The sequence below is a fragment of the Pseudophryne corroboree genome, chromosome 2 (assembly GCF_028390025.1).
Source record: "Pseudophryne corroboree isolate aPseCor3 chromosome 2, aPseCor3.hap2, whole genome shotgun sequence".
Classification (NCBI taxonomy): domain Eukaryota; kingdom Metazoa; phylum Chordata; class Amphibia; order Anura; family Myobatrachidae; genus Pseudophryne; species Pseudophryne corroboree.
In genome coordinates, this window is record NC_086445.1 from 277,098,220 (window position 1) to 277,118,391 (window position 20,172).

General features: G+C 45.0%; 1 protein-coding gene across 1 annotated transcript in view; it reads left to right on the forward strand.

Moving 5' to 3' along the window:
• TSC22D1 (TSC22 domain family member 1) overlaps positions 1 to 20,172 on the forward strand; it is a 197,591-nt gene that overhangs the window by 21,359 nt on the left and 156,060 nt on the right. The window lies entirely within an intron of this gene.

The following is a 20,172-nucleotide window of genomic DNA, read 5'->3' on the forward strand; positions in this document are numbered from 1 at the left end:
GCTGTCTGTATGTGGAGGGAGGGTGGGGGTGCCTGCGCTGTCTGTTGTCTGTGTGTGAAGGGAGGGTGAAGGTAAATGTGCTGTTTGGGTGTGGAGGTGCATGCGCTGTCTTGTGCGGAGGCAAAGGGGGCTGACCAGGGTGCCTGCACTGTGTATGGAGGATGTAATATTAAACACTATGTGCGCCGCCCGGCTACAGGGACACACTCAGCGCCATCCCACTGTGCAGCCATCCCCTCACCCCCCAGACCTGACACTACTGGGACGAAGTGGGCCGAACTCCATCGGATAATAAGTGATTTTTTTATTTTTACTTTTTACAAGTACCCCAATTGGATTCTACTGGACAAGGGGACGTGATTGGCGGCGTGGGATGTAGGTAAGTATGTGTGAGTGTGTAAGTGTGTTTAAATAAAGTTTTACTTTCACGGTGTGTGAGTTGTGTTTTTATTTGGGTATTTCTTTTGTTGTGGAACTACAGGTACCAGCGGGCCTGTTATTTCCCCGCATGCTGGTACTTGTGGTTCTCCAAGTACCAGCATGTGGAGGAGGCTTGCTGGGACTTGTAGTTCCACAGCAAAAGACAATATTCTTTTTATGTCATTTTGAAAGGCTATCAGCCTCCCATCCACCGCCCACGGATGGGGGGGACAGCCTCGGGCTTCACCCCTGGCCCTTGGGTGGCTGGAGGGGGGGACCCCTTGATTTAAGGGGTCCTCACTCCTCCAGTATACCCCGGCCAGGGGTGACTAGTTGGGGGGGGGGTAATGGCACGGCCGCAAGGACCAATATAAAAGTGTCCCCCGGCTGTGGCATTATCTCCCTGGCTGGTGGAGCCCGGTGCTGGTTTTAAAAATACGGGGGACCCCTATGTCTTTTGTCCCCCGTATTTTTTAAACCAGGACCGGACGCAGAGCCCGGTGCTGGTTGTCTAAATATGGGGGAACCCTACTCATTTTTTCCTCTGTATTTTAACAACCAGGACTGGCTCAAAGAGCCCGAGGCTGGTTATACATAGGAGGGGGGGGACCCCACGCAATTTTTTTTTAAAACTTTTAGCTATTTAAATACCAGCCACCCTGTAAAATCGTCCTATATATGACACTCCCCCACTCATCCCCTTATTTAAATGAGATAGTAAAAATCTCCCATAGCCAAAATCTCCCATAGCCAAAATCTCTTGCATAGTTAGACAAAATCTCTGGTAAAGTTAGTCAAAATCTCCGACTGCTAGTTCAAGGGAAATCTCTCAGCCAAAATCTCTCCGTGTGTATGCACCTTTATTATAATTAAAAAAAATATGAAAAGTAATACAAAATAGAAAATGCAAAAGCACTTTTCAGAGGAACACACACACACACACACACACACACACACACACACACACACACACACACACACACACACACACACACACACACGGAGTTAAGCATAAGCACTGGGCATGTCACTGGCATTAAACATGTAAATAATAAAAACACTTTTTTTTTTTTTTTTTTTTTGTATAATAGGCTTCTTTTTAATAAGTCACAGTGTTGCATAATAAGTGTTTATTAAAAACAAACATTTGGTTAACCATAGTTAAAACCAGCCAACCATGATTTTGCATTAGATTTATAAGGTTAGTCAATATAGTGCTCTAAATCTAATAAAATTATTGCAAGAGTCTAAGCTGAACGTTGAGGCTTTTACCAGACTGTAGCATAACGTTGTGCTTCGGAGATAGAACACTGGAGACCACTATAATAACCTTCCAGCCTCTAAAGGCAGTTTGTCGGGATTGGTTATAGGGAATTGCTCATTTTAATAAACTATGGTGAAGAACCGAACCGATATGCTTGCTCTCTCTCCGGTGATCACTCGCAGGAGAGCTAGTGGAGCGCCTTCTGTCTGAATACGCATGAGACTGATTTTGAAGAGATTCATATATGTTACACCCATGCTAGTTAAGAAGAATAGACTAAACTTTAAGGTTATTGAAATACCTTAAGTTACCCAATAATGCACTAAAGAACATGTCTTAACACACTTATCATTTTGGATTGTCACAACGTCAATTTAAATATGCAAAGCAAATGCTTTTATTTGATCAATTTTGTTTACATTGTCTGAAAAACAATCAGCATCCAACGCTAAACATGGAACACTGCTGAATTATTTGTCTTTCAAAAATAAAATAAATACATCTTTAGGATGTAGTATTTACCTTATCTGCTCCCCCACCCCTTTTTCATAATGTCTCAATATTAAAGTTGGCTAACAAAGGAAATGATTGGGCCCCAGAAAGTGGCCCCTTCACTGACTGCTGAAGCTGTTTCGTTCATAGAAAGGCTTTTGCCTGAATAACTAGTTTTTCATTCATTCATTCTTTTTGACTATTTTCAGGAAGCCATTCTTTTGCTTGAAGAATTTAATTGTCAGCATAGTCACAGCTTAAAATAGCTTTGTAGACATCACTGAACTGACATAGGAGATACGCTGGCAATCGGCCAAGAAAATGTTGCCTACATACTACAGTAGAAGGGTTTAGAACATCATACTTCATGTTGTACATTTTCTGTGGGACTGGTGCTTGAAATTGGACAATTTAATTGGATTTTGAACACCGTGCTATGGTTGGCTACACAGCTGGTGCATAGTAACAGAACTGTAGAAAGTTTGCTGATAGTATTTTAAGTTATAAGATGTACATTTTAAGTAAATCAATAGCAAAATAAAATTTGCACACCCTCTGGTAATTTTAAGATTGTGACTTCTAATAGAGCTTATGTCATTTATCAGAGCTGTAAATCATGTACGTTGATGGAGCATTTGTTGGAATATAATTATTTCTTTCTTGTTAGATTCTTTAACTGTATCAATGGTCCCCTTTTTGTCCAAGGATGGGAATGTTCAGATAATACGAGCTTTTACATTTCAGTGACTGCTGTCCCTAAACTTATTTCAAATGTGCGTGATTAGCTCTAGCAATATTTGAAAGTACAAGCTTGGTTTGTGCGTCTGTGCAGCGATCTCTAAATGAACTGCAGTGTAGAAGGAAATATTTACAAGATGCTATTGCATGTATGCAGAAAGATGGCTTCACTGACATTTCAGCTAATGGCTTGAACTTGCCTCAAGCAATAAAACAAAGTGGTCAACTGGTACTTTTGCAAAAATCTGCTATGTATTAAGCATAGCTAATGTACCGTATATACTCTAGTATAAGTCGACCCGAATATAAGCCGAGGTACCTAATTTTACCACAAAAACCTGGGAAAACTTATTGACTCGAGTATAAGCCTAGGGTGGGAAATGCAGCTCTACCCGTACACAGAACTCATAGTGCCAGATATGCCAGATGTGCCCCACAGTGCCAGGTGTGCCCCACAGTGCCATGTGTGCCAGATATGCCCCACAGTGCTAGATACTTACCCTCCGTCGCTCCCGCACTGTCTTCTGAAGGAGGGACACGTAGAGCACAGCGCGCGGCTCTCCTGTGTCCCTCCTGCGTCTCCGGCGGCAGTGGCGTGTGTTAAAGGAAGTGCCGGTTTGTGCACTTCCTTTACCACACAGACGCCGCTGCCGCCGGAGATGCAGGAGGGACACAGGAGAGCCGCGCGCTGTGCTCTCCGTGTCCCTCTTAAAGCTGACTCGAGTATAAGCCGAGGTGGCTTTTTCAGCACAAAAAAAAGTGCTGAAAAAGTCGGCTTATACTCTAGTATATACGGTTAATTTATTTCCAAACTTGTAGTGCTTCACTGCAAATCTTGTGTTATGGATATAGTCTATTATAAAAATGTGGAATTCTGTTTAGTATGATCGTTATGTTTTGTGACTGTTATATATTCTGTCATATCAATTCTGCGTAAAGTGATACGATCGCCGGCTGCACACCTATCTGGCATTTATGATAGTGCTGACATTTGAAGTGTTCCATTGCACCTCTATGGAGTGCAAGGGAAATCTTGAGATGCTGGCAAGACGTGATGTGACATTCCAAACCTACATCTTGCATTCATGTCAAAAATTAACTTCTAACCACATTAATTTTTACATGGTAGACTGAACAACTTTTATTGCCATCCCTCTTAATGAGAGATGGCCTTTCACATACTGCCAATCACTGTGTGTTGATGTTACTTTCTAGGGCTCCAATCAGCATGTGGGCATTTGTAATGTTGACATCCACACTGTCGACAGAATGTGACCCGATGAATTCCCTCCACCATGTGATCAGATTTCTGACACTGTTAGAATATAAGGTGGTTACTCCTCCCTGAGTAACCTTAGGGCAGTATCCTATTAGCAGCGGTACTTTACTGCTGCTAATAGGATCGCCGGGGGCAATCCTATTAGCCCCGATGCCGACTCTATTATTATGTAATGCCAGCATTTATTGGGGATTATACTTCGAGTGCCTTAGATACCCAAAACATAATCTCCAATAAGTAGCCTCCACCGTCGTGATAACACATGGGATTGGGGACTTCTCCCCAATTCCATGTGTTTCTGTGCCATTGCATGTCATATTTCGGCTGATAAGAACGGCCTCTAATTGGATATTGTGATAATGATCATCGGTCATTAATAGCAATAAATCGCATCGGGCTAATAGGATACCACCGTTATTGGACTTGCTTCACCACTCCTTGGGATTCCCTCACAGCCAGCAACTACCTGTTACTCCTTCTCCTGCTCCCTCTACATAGTGGGCAGGTCATTAGCTGCCACCGTCAGACTTACATCGACACCTGGAACCACTCGTTCCACACAGGCTTTTACCACCAACACCTAGAACCGCCTACTTCTGGGTATGTGTGGACACTCTGCTGCAACTCTTCCTGAGTATTGTTGGCTAATTCCCACTGGTCCCTGACAATGGACCAGTCTGCACTAAGTGTCTGGCATAGTGTTTCAGCTTGGGACTCCTCTTGTAGTCACTGGCTACAAGCAGATGCAGATGTCTTAAGTATAGATGTTTATTGCTCATAAGTCTTTAAAAAGGCTATTCCTTTGTTTAAAATGCATGGTACAGTCATAGCCCAAGATGTCATAGAATTACCATTCTGTCTGGATGAGCAGAGGTTACAAATTCAGGGTGGGCTGGCTGGCAATCCTTTTTTATTTTTTTTTATTTTTATATAGTTCTAACACAGTAACTACAGGCGGGAAGCCCTCTCTGAGACTAGTACACAAATCGGACAACTGTCTCAAAAATATAAATACAACCTAGAATTTGACAACAGATAAGAACCACTTGGCCCATCTAGTTTTCCCTTCTTCTTTGGCCCCATCTTAATCACTCTTGGGGGGTGTGCACAGCACTTAGAGACAGGGCTTCCACCTCACCGTGAATAGATGCCATGCACATGGCATCTATTCACCAGCGGTGATCACAAACTGCATCTTTTTCCAGCTGTGGGACACTGTGGCCTGCAGAGGGCATTCTGTTCTAGTGGCACACCACCATAAGGGCAGGGAGCATTTTGTACATTTAAAATCAGGCAGAGTGTGGTGCCCTGCTGCAACAGACAAGCGATAAGACTATACTTATCTACTACTCTTGATGTCTGTGTAGTCATTTTTCCTCAAGCTTCTTTTAGAATCAGTGTCCGCTTGGAGGTGGATAATAGACAGGGAAAAGGTCTATAGTCAATAGGTTGACACCATATAGTTGACAAGGTCAAAAGGTCGACCTATAAAAGATAGATCGTACAAAAGGTTGCCATGACAAAGGTTGATACACTTAGTCGACAACAGTTTTTCTTCCCTGCTTTTACAACTTTTGCTGAATTTACTACCCATGTCACAAACTTATCTTTTAGTAACTTGTTGCGAGCAGAGTGGAGCGGAGCAAGCCACTGTACCCGAGTGAAGGTATTAATACTAATTTGGGTCATATATGGTTAAACATGCAAAATGACACCCCCACCCCCCAAAAAACCCCAAACAAACAAATTTTGTCAACCTTTTTGTAAGGTCTACCTTTTTTCATGTCGACCTTTTGTACCTGTTATTCTATTGACGGTAGACCCTTTTCACTGTGTTAATCCTCAACCGCCTCAGTGCAGCATGTCCTTGTGTTCTTTCACTTCTCTTCCTTAGCAAAATGTTTCCATTCTGGAACTTGTTAAAACACTTGATATAGGGGGTCATTCCGAGTTGATCGCTCGCTAGCAGTTTTTAGCAGCCGTGCAAACGCATTGACGCCGCCCACTGTGGAGTGTGTTTTCGCTTTGCAGAAGTGCAAACGCCTGTGCAGCAGAGCGCCTGCAAAATCATTTTGTGCAAAACAAGACCAGCCCTATACTTATTCTTCGTGTGCGTTGTTTCTAACGTTGGAGGGTTTGCTTTTGACGTCACACACCTGCCCAGCCACGCCTGCGTTTTCCCTGGCATGCCTGCGTTTTTTCAAACACTCTATGAAAACAGTTGACACCCAGAAACGTCCCTTTCTTGTCAATCTTCTTGCGGCTGACAGTGCGAATGAAAACATCGCTAGAACTTGTGCAAAACCACAAAGGCCTTTGTACCAGTACGTCGTGCATGCGCAGAAATGCCGATTTTTAGCCTGATCGCTGCGAACAACGGCAGCTAGCGATCAATTTGGAATGACCCCCATAGTTCCCATTTCTGCTCCAAACTATACATATTAAGATCTTTTAGTCTTTCTGGGTAAGTTTTGTGATGTAGGCCATGCACCATTTTAGTTGCCGTTCTTTGTCTGTAATGTACTAATATCCTTCTGGAGATATGGCCACCAAAACTGAAACTGTATTCTATGAGGCCATAACAAATACCAGTGGCATTATTACTACTTTCTGCTGCTGATTCCTCTCCCTATGCAGCCAAGCTTCTGAATCTTCTCTTTGCCTTGTTACATTACTTACCAGCCAGTTTCCATTATAGTGCCGTTGATACTACTTGTATTTAGCCCTTGTGTTTTTGTGACTCAAATGCATGGTTTTGCATTTTTTGGCATTAAACTGGAGTTGCCATGTGCCTGATCATTCCTCTAGCCTACCTAGGTCATCAATCGTTTATTTCTCTAACGTCCTAGAGGATGCTGGGACTCTGTAAAGACCATGGGGATAGACTGGCTCCGCAGGAGACATGGGCACTTTAAGAAAAACTTTGGATCTGGGTGTGCACTGGCTCCTTCCTCTATGCCCCTCCTCCAGACCTCAGTTTGATACTGTGCCCAGTGGAGACTGGGTGCATTTCAGGGAGCTCTCCTGAGTTTCCTGTAAAGAAAGTGCCGACACCTGACTGGATGGATATGTGGAATATTTTTAAGTGCTAATGTTAATTTATTGCACAAAAGATTAGACAAAGCTGAAGCTAGGGTACAGTCAGGGAGTCAACCCATGTCTGTCCCATTGTCGCCGGTACCTTCGGGGTCTCAGAAGCGCCCACTATCCCAAATAGTAGACACAGATACCGACACGGATTCAGACTCCAGTGTCGACTACGATGATGCAAAATTACAGCCAAAAGTGGCTAAATGTATTCGATATGATTATTGCAATAAAAGATGTTTTGCATATGTTTTGCATATCACAGAGGAACCCCCTGTCCCTGACATGAGGGTACACATGTATAAGGGAAAGAAACCTGAGGTCACCTTTCCCTCCTCACATGAGCTGAACGAATTATGCGAAAAAGCGTGGGAAACTCCAGACAAAAAACTGCAGATTCCCAAAAGGATTCTTATAGGGTATCCTTTCCCGCCAAAGGACAGAATACGGTGGGAATCCTCCCCTAGGGTAGACAAGGCTTTGACACGCTTATCAAAAAAGATAGCGCTCCCATCCCAAGATACGGCTACCCTCAAGGATCCTGCTGACCGCAAGCAGGAGGTTACCTTGAAGTCCATTTAAACACATTCTGGTATGTTACTCAGACCGGCAATTGTGTCGGCCTGGGTGTGTAGTGCTGTAGCAGCATGGACTGATTCCTTATGAGCGGATATTGAGACCCTTGATAAGGATACCATTTTAATGACCCTTGGGCATATAAAAGATGCTGTCTTTTATATATGAGGTATGCTCAAAGAGACATTAGTTTACTGGGTTCCAGAATAAACGCTATGTCTATTTCTGCTAGGCGAGTCTTATGGACCCGACAGTGGACCGGTGATGCCGACTCAGAGGCATATGGAGTTTTTGCCTTACAAGGGTGAGGAATTGTTTGGAGAGGGCCTCTCGGACCTCGTCTCCACAGCTACGGCAGGTAAATCGAATTTTTTGCCTTATATTCCCTCACAATCTAAGAAAGCGCCTCATTATCAAATGCAGTCCTTTCATTCAAATAAAAGCAAAAGAGTACGTGGATCGTCCTTTCTTGCCAGAGGTAAGGGCAGAGGGGAAAAGCTGCACAACACAGCTAGTTCCCAGGAACAGAAGTCCTCCCCGGCCTCTGCAAAATCCACCGCATGACGCTGGGGCTCCCCTGAGGGAGTCCGCCACAGTGGGGGCACGTCTTCGACTTTTCAGCCACATCTGGGTTCACTCACAGGTGGATCCCTGGGCAATAGAAATGGTTTCCCAGGGATACAAGCTGGAATTCGAAGAGGTGCCTCCTCGCCGGTTTTTCAAATCAGCGTTACCGACTTCTCCCCTGGAAAGGGAGATAGTGTTACATGCGATTCACAAATTGTGTCTTCAACAAGTGGTGGTCGAGGTTCCCCTGCTTCAAAGAGGGAAGGGATATTACTCAACTCTGTTTGTGGTCCCGAAACCGGACGGTTCGGTCAGACCCATTTTGAATTTAAAATCCCTGAACCTTTACTTAAAACGGTTCAAATTCAAGATGGAATCGCTCAGGGCGGTCATCGACAGCCTGGAAGGGGAGATTTTATGGTGTCTCTGGACATAAAGGATGCATACCTGCATGTTCCCATATATCCTCCTCATCAGGCGTACCTGAGATTTGCGGTACAGGATTGTCATTACCAATTTCGGACGTTGCCGTTTGGGCTTTCCACGGCCCCGAGAATTTTCACCAAGGTAATGGCGGAAATGATGGTGCTCCTGCGCAAGCAGGGTGTCACAATTATCCCGTACTTGGACGATCTCCTCATAAAAGCGAGATCACGGGAGAAGTTGCTGAACAGCGTATCACTTTCACTGAAGGTGTTACAGCGACACGGCTGGATTCTCAATATTCCAAAGTCGCAGCTGAATCCTACGACTCGTCTGCCCTTCTTGGGCATGATTCTGGACACAGACCAGAAAAGGGGTTTTCTTCTGATAGAAAAAGCGCAGGAACTCATGACTCTAGTCAAGAACCTGTTGAAGCCAAAACAAGTGTCCGTGCATCATTGCACTGAAGTCCTGGGAAAAATGGTGGCGACGTACGAAGCCATTCCCTTCTGCAGGTTCCATGCAAGGACTTTCCAATGGGACCTATTGGACAAATGGTCCGGGTCACATCTGCAAATGCATCAGCGGATCACCCTGTCCCCCAGGGCCAGGGTATCTCTCCTGTGGTGGCTGCAGAGTGCTAACCTTCTAGAGGGCCGCAGGTTCGGCATTCAGGATTGGATCCTGGTGACCACGGACGCGAGCCTCCGAGGTGGGGGAACAGTCACACAGGGAAGAAATTTCCAAGGCCTTTGGTCAAGTCAAGAGGCTTGTCTTCACATCAACATCCTGGAACTAAGGGCCATATAGAACGCCCTACGTCAAGCGGAAACCTTACTTCGCGACCGACCAGTACTGATCCAGTCAGACAACGTCACCGCAGTAGCTCATGTAAACCGCCAGGGCGGCACAAGGAGCAGAGTGGTGATGGCGGAAGCCACCAGAATTCTTCGCTGGGCGGAGAATCATGTAAGCGCACTGTCAGCAGTGTTCATTCCGGGAGTGGACAACTGGGAAGCAGACTTCCTCAGCAGACACGACCTGCATCCGGGAGAGTGGGGACTTCATCAGGAAGTCTTCGCACAGATTGCAAGTCGGTGGGGACTGCCCCAAATAGACATGATGGCGTCCCGTCTCAACAAAAAGCTACAAAGGTATTGCGCCAGGTCAAGAGATCCTCAGGCGGTAGCTGTGGACGCCCTAGTTACACCGTGGGTGTTCCAGTCGGTCTATTTATTCCTCCTCTTCCTCTCATACCCAAGGTGTTGAGAATAATAAGAAAAAGAGGAGCGAGAACAATACTCATTGTTCCGGATTGGCCACGAAGGGCCTGGTATCCGGATCTGCAGGAAATGCTCACAGAAGATCCGTGGCCTCTTCCTCTAAGACAGGACCTGTTGCAACAGGGTCCCTGTCTGTTCCAAGACTTACCGCGGCTGCGTTTGACGGCATGGCGGTTGAACGCCGGATCCTAGCGGAAAAAGGTATTCCGGATGAGGTCATTCCTACGCTAATAAGGGCTAGGAAGGATGTGACATCTAAACATTATCACCGAATATGGCGAAAATATGTTTCTTGGTGTGAGGCCAGCAATGCTCCTACGGAAGAATTCCATCTGGGCCGTTTTCTTCACTTCCTACAAACTGGAGTGATTTTGGGCCTAAAATTAGGCTCCATTAAAGTTCAGATTTCGGCCTTATCCATTTTCTTTCAAAAGGAATTGGCCTCTCTACCTGAAGTACAGACTTTTGTGAAGGGAGTACTGCATATTCGGCCTCCTTTTGTACCTCCGGTGGCGCCTTGGGACCTTAACGTGGTGTTAAAGTTCCTTAAGTGACATTGGTTTGAACCACTTAGAACAGTGGAGTTGAAATATCTCACTTGGAAGGTGGTCATGTTGTTAGCCTGGACTTCGGCTAGGCGAGTTTCGGAATTAGCGGCTTTATCACATAAAAGCCCCTATCTGGTTTTCAATATGGATAGAGCTTCCTACCTAAGGTGGTCTCATCCTTTCATATGAACCAACCTATTGTCGTGCATGTGGCTACACGTGACGTGGAGGATTCCGAGTCCCTTGATGTGGTCAGGGCTTTGAAAATTTCCGTAGCCAGAACGGCTAGGATCAGAAAAACGGAAGCACTGTTTATCCTGTATGCAGCCAACAAGGTCGGCGGCCCTGCTTCAAAGCAGACTATTGCTCACTGGATCTGTAACACGATTCAGTAGGCGCATTCTACGGCAGGTTTGCCGTTACCAAAATCGGTTAAGGCCCATTCCACTAGGAAGGTGGGCTCGTCTTGGGCGGCTGCCCAATGGGTCTCGGCACTACAGCTGTGCCGAGCTGCTACTTGGTCGGGGTCAAACACCTTTGCAAAGTTCTATAAGCTTGATACCCTGGCTGAGGAGGACCTCCTATTTGCTCAATCGGTGCTGCAGAGTCATCCGCACTCTCCCGCCCGTTTGGGAGCTTTGGTATAATCCCCATGGTCCTTACGGAGTCCCAGCATCCTCTAGGACGTTAGAGAAAATAAGATTTTAAACCTACCGGTAAATCTTTTTCTCGTGGTCCGTAGAGGATGCTGGGCGCCCGTCCCAAGTGCGGACTTCTTCTGCAAGATTTGTATATAGTTTTGCTTACATAAGGGTTATGTTATAGTTTTCATCGGTTTTGGACTGATGCTATGTTGTTTTCATACTTTTAACTGGTTAGTATATCACAAGTTATACGGTGTGATTGGTGTGGCTGGTATGAATCTTGCTCTTGGATTAACAAAAATCCTTTCCTCGTACTGTCCGTCTCCTCTGGGCACAGTTTCTCTAACTGAGGTCTGGAGGAGGGGCATAGAGGGAGGAGCCAGTGCACACCCAGATCCAAAGTCTTTCTTAAAGTTCCCATGTCTCCTGCGGAGCCAGTCTATCCCCATGGTCCTTACGGAGTCCCAGCATCCTCTACGGACTACGAGAAAAAGATTTACCGGTAGGTTTAAAATCTATTTTTTCCCCTCCTGTTTTGTCTATCCTATTGAATATCTGTGTCATTTGCAAAAAGGCATACTTCCCTTCGATACCACTGGCCTTCTTTCATATATCTACTACCCAGAATAAAAGTACACTATATGGACAAAAGTATTCGGACGCCTGACCATTACAGCAACAGGAACTGTAATGACGTATTCAAATACATATACTTTCTGTAACGGGGTACACTGGTATTCCACAGGGAATAACATCGGGTGTACAGTTGGATCTTGATCCAAGGCACCAACAGGCTAAAGCTTTGACTGTTCCCATGATTCACTGTACCGCCTCCTCTATATCCCCGCCTCCAGGCTCTGGAGCTCAGTTTGTAAGTTGTTGCCTGCAGTGCAGGCAGCTAACAGGGAGGGCTGCGTTAGGCAGCCCTGAAAAGAGCTTTTCTGAGACGAAAAGACTTCAAGGGCCGTAGCACAGGCACTAGCTGCTATGTCATTCTGACACATCGTGCTGCAGCTCCCTCGCCTCGCCTAGCGGCGCTGTATACTCCCGCGCCCTGCTTGCCGGGTACTTACAGTGGAGGCGCTCCGGTCTCATCAGGCAGGCACACACACCGCCGCTGCTCTCCGGAATCTCGTGTCCGCAAGTTACGACCGTCCCGTACAGGGACCCCGCTGTATCCACCAGGGCAAGGAGCACAGGTCGTATTTACTAAAATCCATAGGCTCCATAGTACCCGGTGGTGAAGTCCAGCATAGGGGAAAGGATGCTGACCTGTAGCCCCTCCCCCAGCCCCAGGCGCCATCTACTGCAGATGTTCCCGCCCTGGAGCTGCATTTCTCTCTCTCTCTCTCTCTCTCTCTCTCTCTCTCTCTCTCTCTCTCTCTCTCTCTCTCTCTCTCTCTCTCTCTCTCTCTCTCCGCGTTTGGGTGCCATTACACAGAGCTGTGCTGATCCTGGGACTGCTGGGCACTGTCTCCTCTGTAAAGCCGCCTGCCTGATCAGCGCTGTGCATTTACAGGACACTTAAGTATTCTACATGTCGTTTAGACAGTTAGTTAAGAACAAGTGCATACCTACAGGAATATTTAGTACAAGTATTCTGTGATATATATCCACTGGTTACTGTGCATTGTTATATCTGTATACATTCATAGCTTTACGTAGTGCAGTTTTATTGTTGTATGTAATAATTTCTGAATTGTACATGAGTGTGCCTATAGCTGCTGTGTGGTTCCTATTCCGTGTATCTCACACATATTGCTATCCCTATATTCTGTACCCTGAAGGGGGCTAAGTGCATCAGGGTCTCATATATAGTTTTCGCAGGATATACTGATTGGTATTTTTCTCTGTGTATTTCAGTCACCATATACCATTTAAATCCTCTGTTTGTGATCTGCATTTGCAATCACACTCCACAGGGGCTTTTTGTCAGGTACTGTGTCTGGCTATGTTGTACTGTTACGCCCTAGGGCTACAGTTTTCCAATAATGTCTGCGTCTCCGGGCGGGAGATTTGTGGCTGATCCTGCGTCATGCAGTTCTGACGCCGCGGATTTATATGAGGAAAATATTCCAGCTGAGGGTCCAGGTACTGTGGTTCTATACCCCTCATTCAGCCTGCAGCACCGGGGGCACTCCAAGACCCACCTTAGTCTGCTTTTTCTAATTTACTGACTACGCTGGTAATGAGACTTGTGCCCCCTGTGGGACCACCTGTGCCTTTCAATCATGTATTGTCCCTGTTGCAAATCCACCATGGGCGGATACTCTGTCGACTCAGTTACAGCATATAAATCAGTCTTTGGTTAAACAAAAGCCTGACCCTCGCCCTCCTAGGACCAAAGGGTCATCTAAACGGGCCATTTCTTCCTCACAATCCACTCATGTTTCAGATACTTTATCCGATGAAGATGGGGTATATTCTGATCCATCAGACACTGATGCAGATGCTTCTGATGGGGAATCTACAACACAAGTTGATGTTCCTGACCTCTTGGAGGCTATCAAACTGATAAGTTCAAACGTCAGAAGGTTACTAAGTTAGTTTTTCCCCATTCTGACCATTTAATTGACATACGTCAGGAATTCTGGGAGTCTCCAGGAAACAAATTCTCCCTGTCGAAAAAGATGCTAGCTCGTTTTCCCCTTGCTGCAGAGTTAAGTAAAAATTGGGAAACACCACCTCCGGTGGACTCGCGTGTCGCACGTCTTGCGGTGTCTTCTACTCTGCCTGTCACTACCGTCACCTCTCTGAAGGACCCGGCGGATAAGCGCGTAGAGGGTTGTTTGAAGTCTATTTACACTCTTGCAGGTGTTTTACATTGACCTACAATAGCAGCTTCTTGGGCTGCAAAAGCTATTGAAGCCTGGGTTCAAGAAGTTGAGGTGGAGCTACCTCTGAATTTTTCTGATAATGCCAGTGTCTTTCATATATTGCCACAGCCTCTCATTACATTCAGGAGGTGGCTTCTGATGCCGGTGTGCTGGCAGCCAAAGCGTCTACTACGGCCATTCTGGCTCGCCGGATTCTGTGGCTGCGGTCCTGGTCTGTGGATCTGGATTCTAAAAAGACCTGCAGGGTCTCTCGATAGTGTCCTGTTCTGCTTCCGTAACGCCCAGACCTCCTCGTTCAGAGCCCTTGTCTATCAGGATCTGGCCCGACTAGCTTTGACGGCGTGGCTCTTGAAGCTTCCATACTCGGGGCCGAAGGATTTTCTGAGGCGGTCATTCAAACGATGTTGAAGGCCCGTAAACCGTCTTCGGCTCGGATTTATTATAGGGTCTGGAATTCTTACTTCTCCTGGTGTGTGCGGCTAAGAATTCTGATGCATACAATTTCAGTACTGCCAAACTTTTGGCTTTTCTGCAACAAGGCCTGCACTTAGGTCTTAGTCTGGCGTCCCTTGTCGGTATGGTTTCAGAGAAAAATTGCGTCTCTGCCTGACATTCATATTTTCACTCAGGGTGTTTTAAGGATTCAACCTCCCTATGTGCCTCCTGTGGCTCCTTTAGGATTTGTCGGTTGTTCTTGATGCCCTGCAAGAGTCTTCGTTTGAACCTCTTTAGTCTGTGTACCTTTTAAATAGCTTATGCTTAATGTCTTGTTTTTTTTTTACTGGCTATTGCCTCTGCTAGAAGTGTTTCAGACTTGGGTGCCTTATCCTGTTGATCTTCCTTTCTGATTTTTCACCGTAACCATGCGGTTCTTAGAACTCGCCCTGGGTATCTACCGAAGGCGGTGTCATCTTTCCACCTTAACCAAGAGATAGTGGTTCTGGCCTTTATCTCTCCTGATTTGTCCTCAAAAGAGCGGTTTTTGGATGTGGTACGGGCTCTCTGTATCTATGTAAAGAGAACCGCCTCCCTTAGGAGATCTGATTTTCTCTTTGTTCTTTTTTGGTTTTCATAAACGTGGCTGGCCTGCGAATAAGCAGACCTTGGCCAGATGGATTAGAATGGTGATTGCACAAGCTTATGTGCGGGCTGCTACTATCAAGGCTGTCATGTCTGAGGATTCTTGTGGATCTGGATTTGGAGGAGATGATTCTGGTGCACTTGGATCTCTGAATAACAAACGAGCCGGACGGATGAAGGTCTTGCACATTTATTACTTGGAGTAGTTTAACAGGGTTCGCCAAAGACAGTTGAATAAAGATACGACTGTAGGTTAGCAGGTGGCTGAGGATTCCGGAACCGTGACCCAGTACTTTAAAGGAGGAATTCCGAAGGCTGGTTACTGCGGTGTCCGGAGCAGGTAGCTAGGTAGGACACTGGAACAGAGTCGGCAGTCTGCGTAAGGCTATATCAGGAGGCTTGGGTACTTTGCTGTAACAAGAACCTGACACTGGAGATGCTGCGGGAGCACAGTGAACTAGCTTCACAGATACTGTGAAAGGCGTTGCAGTGGCAAATTCCCTCCTCCCAGGCACGCCTGTCTTATAGCAGCTGCTCGGAGCTATTTGGCCACAGGGAAGTGATAAATTGGTGAAGTGTGGGCAAGACAGGCTTTTTGCCTACATCCAAGATGGCTGCCGGGAACACAGCCCAGCCTGTTCACAGAAGCCCTGGCTCCACAGCAGCACTGCTAACCCATGCTGGAGGGACATGCTGCCAACCAGTGCCCCTGCCTGTCCTCCCAGCACACACTGCCCGTTGCCAGCAGCCCGCACCTCCACCAGCTGGACCTCTCCAAAGGGACCGGACAGGTAAGAGCTGGCTGCCCTGCACAGTCTCCCACCGGACCGTGACATTGGCCCATTCTACTCAGTCTGTTGGACCTTCTTGGGCGGCCCACTGCGGTGCGTCCCTAGAACAATTGTGCAAGGCGGCTACGTGGTCCTCTGTGAACACGTTCATTAGGTTCTGTGCCTTTGATACTACCGCCTCCCAGGATGCTTCCTTTGGATGCTGGGTTCTAGTGCCCGCTACAGTGCATCCCATTCCATGAGGAACTGCTTTAGGACATCCCTGATGTTATTCCCTGTGGAATACCAGTGTACCCCACTGCACAAAAGGAGATTTATGGTAAGAACTAAAGTTAAATCTCTTTCTGCAAGGTGCACTGTATTCCACAGGACGCCCAACCTGATGCACTTAGCTTCTTTGGGTTTGCATGGCATTAGCCGCTGGTACCTTCTCCTGTCGTGAGAATGTGGTTCGCTGTGGCTACTAACTGTTATCTCTTTTTACCTGCTACTGCATTGAACTGGTTAACAAAACTGAGCTCCAGTGCCTGGAGGCGGGGATATAGAGGAGGCGGTGCATGGCATCCTGGGAACAGTCAAAGCTTTAGCCTGTTGGTGCCTCGGTTCAAGATCCTACTCTATCTACACCCCAATGTTATTCCCTGTGGAATCCAGTGTACCTCGTAGAAAGAGATTTAACAAAGGTAAGTTCTTACCATAAATCTCCTTTTTTATATAGTTAGGTCAGGTTCAAGTCACCGGCCTTTGACATATATGCTGTTCAGCCATGTATGAACAATGGAACTGTAAAACTTAACCTTTGTGTTCAGGACTTCACCTTCAGAAAATATGGAACTTTCATTCTCATAGCAGACACTCAACACATTAACCAGCTGAAGAGTAAATAATTATGTTACAGTTGTATAGTTTCTGGTACTTACCAGCATGAATTGCCACGTTATTTATGTAATGATAGAGACATAATTGTAGGAAGGAGAACATGTAGAAGGAAGGGTTGAATGTTTAACTTATATAAATATGGAACACGTGTGCTAAAATTTATTCGCTGCAATTTAATGAGGTTGTACTGTTTAAAACTCGTGCCAGGTGGTCTTCGAGTCCTCAATATTTGTGAGGGTTATGACTGTAATGGTATTATGAGAATTCATGTCCTTTTACAATGTTAGCTTTCATGAGCAGGGCCCTCTTTCTTCATGTGCTTTTCCATCTCTGACTTAACCTTATCATCTTTTCAATACTCCCTTCGACACCAAATCCCTCAGTTTTCTGCCGCCCTGATATTTAAGTGTTGTCTGCTGATACAGCTATATTTATATACCCTGTACTTGTCCTATATTGTCTTGAATTGTAAGTCACTGTTTTCTTTGTTTTTTTGTTTATGTACTCTGTAATTGGGTGCTGTGGATCCCATGTGGTGCCATATAAATAAAGGATAATAATAATAATAATAGAACAGGCCTGGCTAACCTGCGGCTCTCCCAGCTGTTGTGAAATGACACATCCCAGCATGCCCTAACAGAGTTTTAAGTATTACCTAAAAGCAAAATTATGGTAAGGTATGATGAGACTTGTAGTTTCCCAACAGCTGAAAAGCCACAGATTGACCAGGCCGGATGTAGAAGAAAACGGTTGTGTTGCCAGTAGCAGCCAATTTTCCATTCACCAAGTGTATTATCTAGATGTCACCTGTGAAGGTATGTGTGTGTGTGTGTGTGTGTGTATATATATATATATATATATATATATATATATATATATATATATATATATATATATATATATATATTATATATATATATATATAATTTCTTTTCTTGAGCCACTTTTAACGTCTTTAGTCCAGGCCTGGCCAACCTGTGGCTCTCCAGCTGTTGTAAAACTACACATTCCAGCATGCTCTGCCACAGTTTTAGCATCTCCTAATAGAAAAAGTGTAGCAGGGCATGCTGGGACTTGTAGTTCTACAACAGCTGGAGAGCCACAGGTTGGCCAGGCCTTGAGTAGTCTCTGAACAGTTTCATGGTGCATGCAGCTGGCTTACATGTTAGTGTGTGTTGTGTTTATAGTCTTTGGAAAATGCTACCAGTTGCAAGTTTAAATTAGCCAGAAAGTTCTATAAACAAATTATGCAACCCTGTTTTTCTACGGTTCTTTATCTGTTCTCCGTACTGCGTGTCAGAAACCTATTAATCTTGCACACTTGTTAAGTTGAAATCATCAAAGGGTTGTTGTTTTGCTCTGTATTTGATATTTTATTTTACAAAGGCTAATATCCCATAAACTGTTTGGGGTTTTTTTCTGATTGAAACAATGTACAGATCAGCTGGCTCACTTTTTTTATAGATGGTTTTTGCACTGGCTTTTTCATACAGATTGAAAACTATGCAGTATATTTTCTGATGTCTAACTAGATACTGCATTGACCTCACTACATTTAAAAGATACATTTTAGATTTGGGTTGATTTAGGAGACATTAAATATGATCAAATATGTCAGTGGTTCTCAAACTCGGTCCTCAGGACCCCACACAGTGCATGTTTTGCAGGTAACCCAGCAGGTGCACAGGTGTATTAATTACTCACTGACACATTTTAAAAGGTCCACAGGTGGAGCTAATTATTTCACTTGCGATCTGTGAGGAGACCTGCAAAACATGCACTGTGTTGGGGTCCTGAGGACCGAGTTTGAGAACCTGTGAAATATGTAAATCTTACTTGTCTGCTCTTCTCAGTACAGCAGTCTGGTCATAAAAAAGTAATACCATATAGTAGAGGGGGGGGACCTCTTGATCTGCTTGTTACACATTGCTGAACCTGCTATATTGGATCAAAGCAGTTATTGGTCTGTCCTGCCTCTGCTCAAAGCTATTTTTTCATTATGGGTGGCATTGGTGACAGAAGAGAGCAACTTGTTTCGTTTAGATGAGATTTTTAGATGCCAAAAACAATTGAATCGCCCCCTATGGGCGATATTCAACTATTATATCGTGCCCGATCTCCCGTCTAAAGTGACGGGAGATCGCGGGGCAATGTTCAATTGATCTTCTATATCGCGCCCATAGAGGTCTGGTTTAGCCACGCAAAGCAGCTAAACCTGACCAAAGTGCTGCGGTTGATTGTGAAAAATGCTGTTGTGTTTTTTTGTTTTTTTTTGCGCATTTCAGCTCACGACCCCCGGATGGTGTGAGCTGAAATGAACACGCCAGCAGCCATCGCGCCCAAAGTGAATAGCTTTGTTGGCCTCCATCTTGTGGCTGTCAGCGAAAAAAGTGTTTCTATATCATATGCTGATATGCATCAGAAAATATTACAGAGATCATGCTTCACCCCAAAATTAAAGTTTCTTATAGGGGACAAAACTACTTTTATTTGTTATAAATGTGGGACGCCTGAAGTGGATATTGTTTGTGGTATTGTCCACAAGTGCAAGTATTGTGGATGAAACTACAAGATTGCATTAATAATACATTGAAAATTTAGTTTACCAATGACAAAACTTGGACGTTTGGGGGGTATATATCCCAGAGAGCCAGGCTGTAGATTGTCCAAAGAACACCGCATACTGCTGGTAAAACTGGCAGTGGCTGCAGAAACCCATCTTGTCCCAATGGATATCCCCTGACCCCTTATCCATAACCTTGCTGTATCCCAGGATTTCCTTCTTGTTCCACATGGATTGGACAGAAGTTTGTCTACACAAGGATGGTAGAAAAATTCTCGGACACATAGCTTCCATACGTTTGCACTTTGACCCCGATTTTATTTGCTTCATACAACATTGTACAGACTGCCTGTTACTATCGTTTATATTACTGTGTCCCGGCTATTTCCTTGAAGTTTAATTGGCTTTCTATAGTACAGTTGTGTTGACGTATTCCTTTTGTATACATTTTCAGTTCTTCAATAAAAAAATTTGAAAAAAAAATGCCCTGAGAAAATGTTTCCAACTTACCTGTCAATAGAATTACTTTGAATTTTTTTTATACAGAATGCAGAATTGAAACCCATTGTTGCTAAGTTGCATCCATAAACATGCTGTTAAATTGCTGCTTTCATATTTTATTATTTTTACTATAATGATTAAATGATTCCAAGTAAGTAGCCTATATGAAATGCCTAAGGCCGGGTTCACATCAGAGCGAT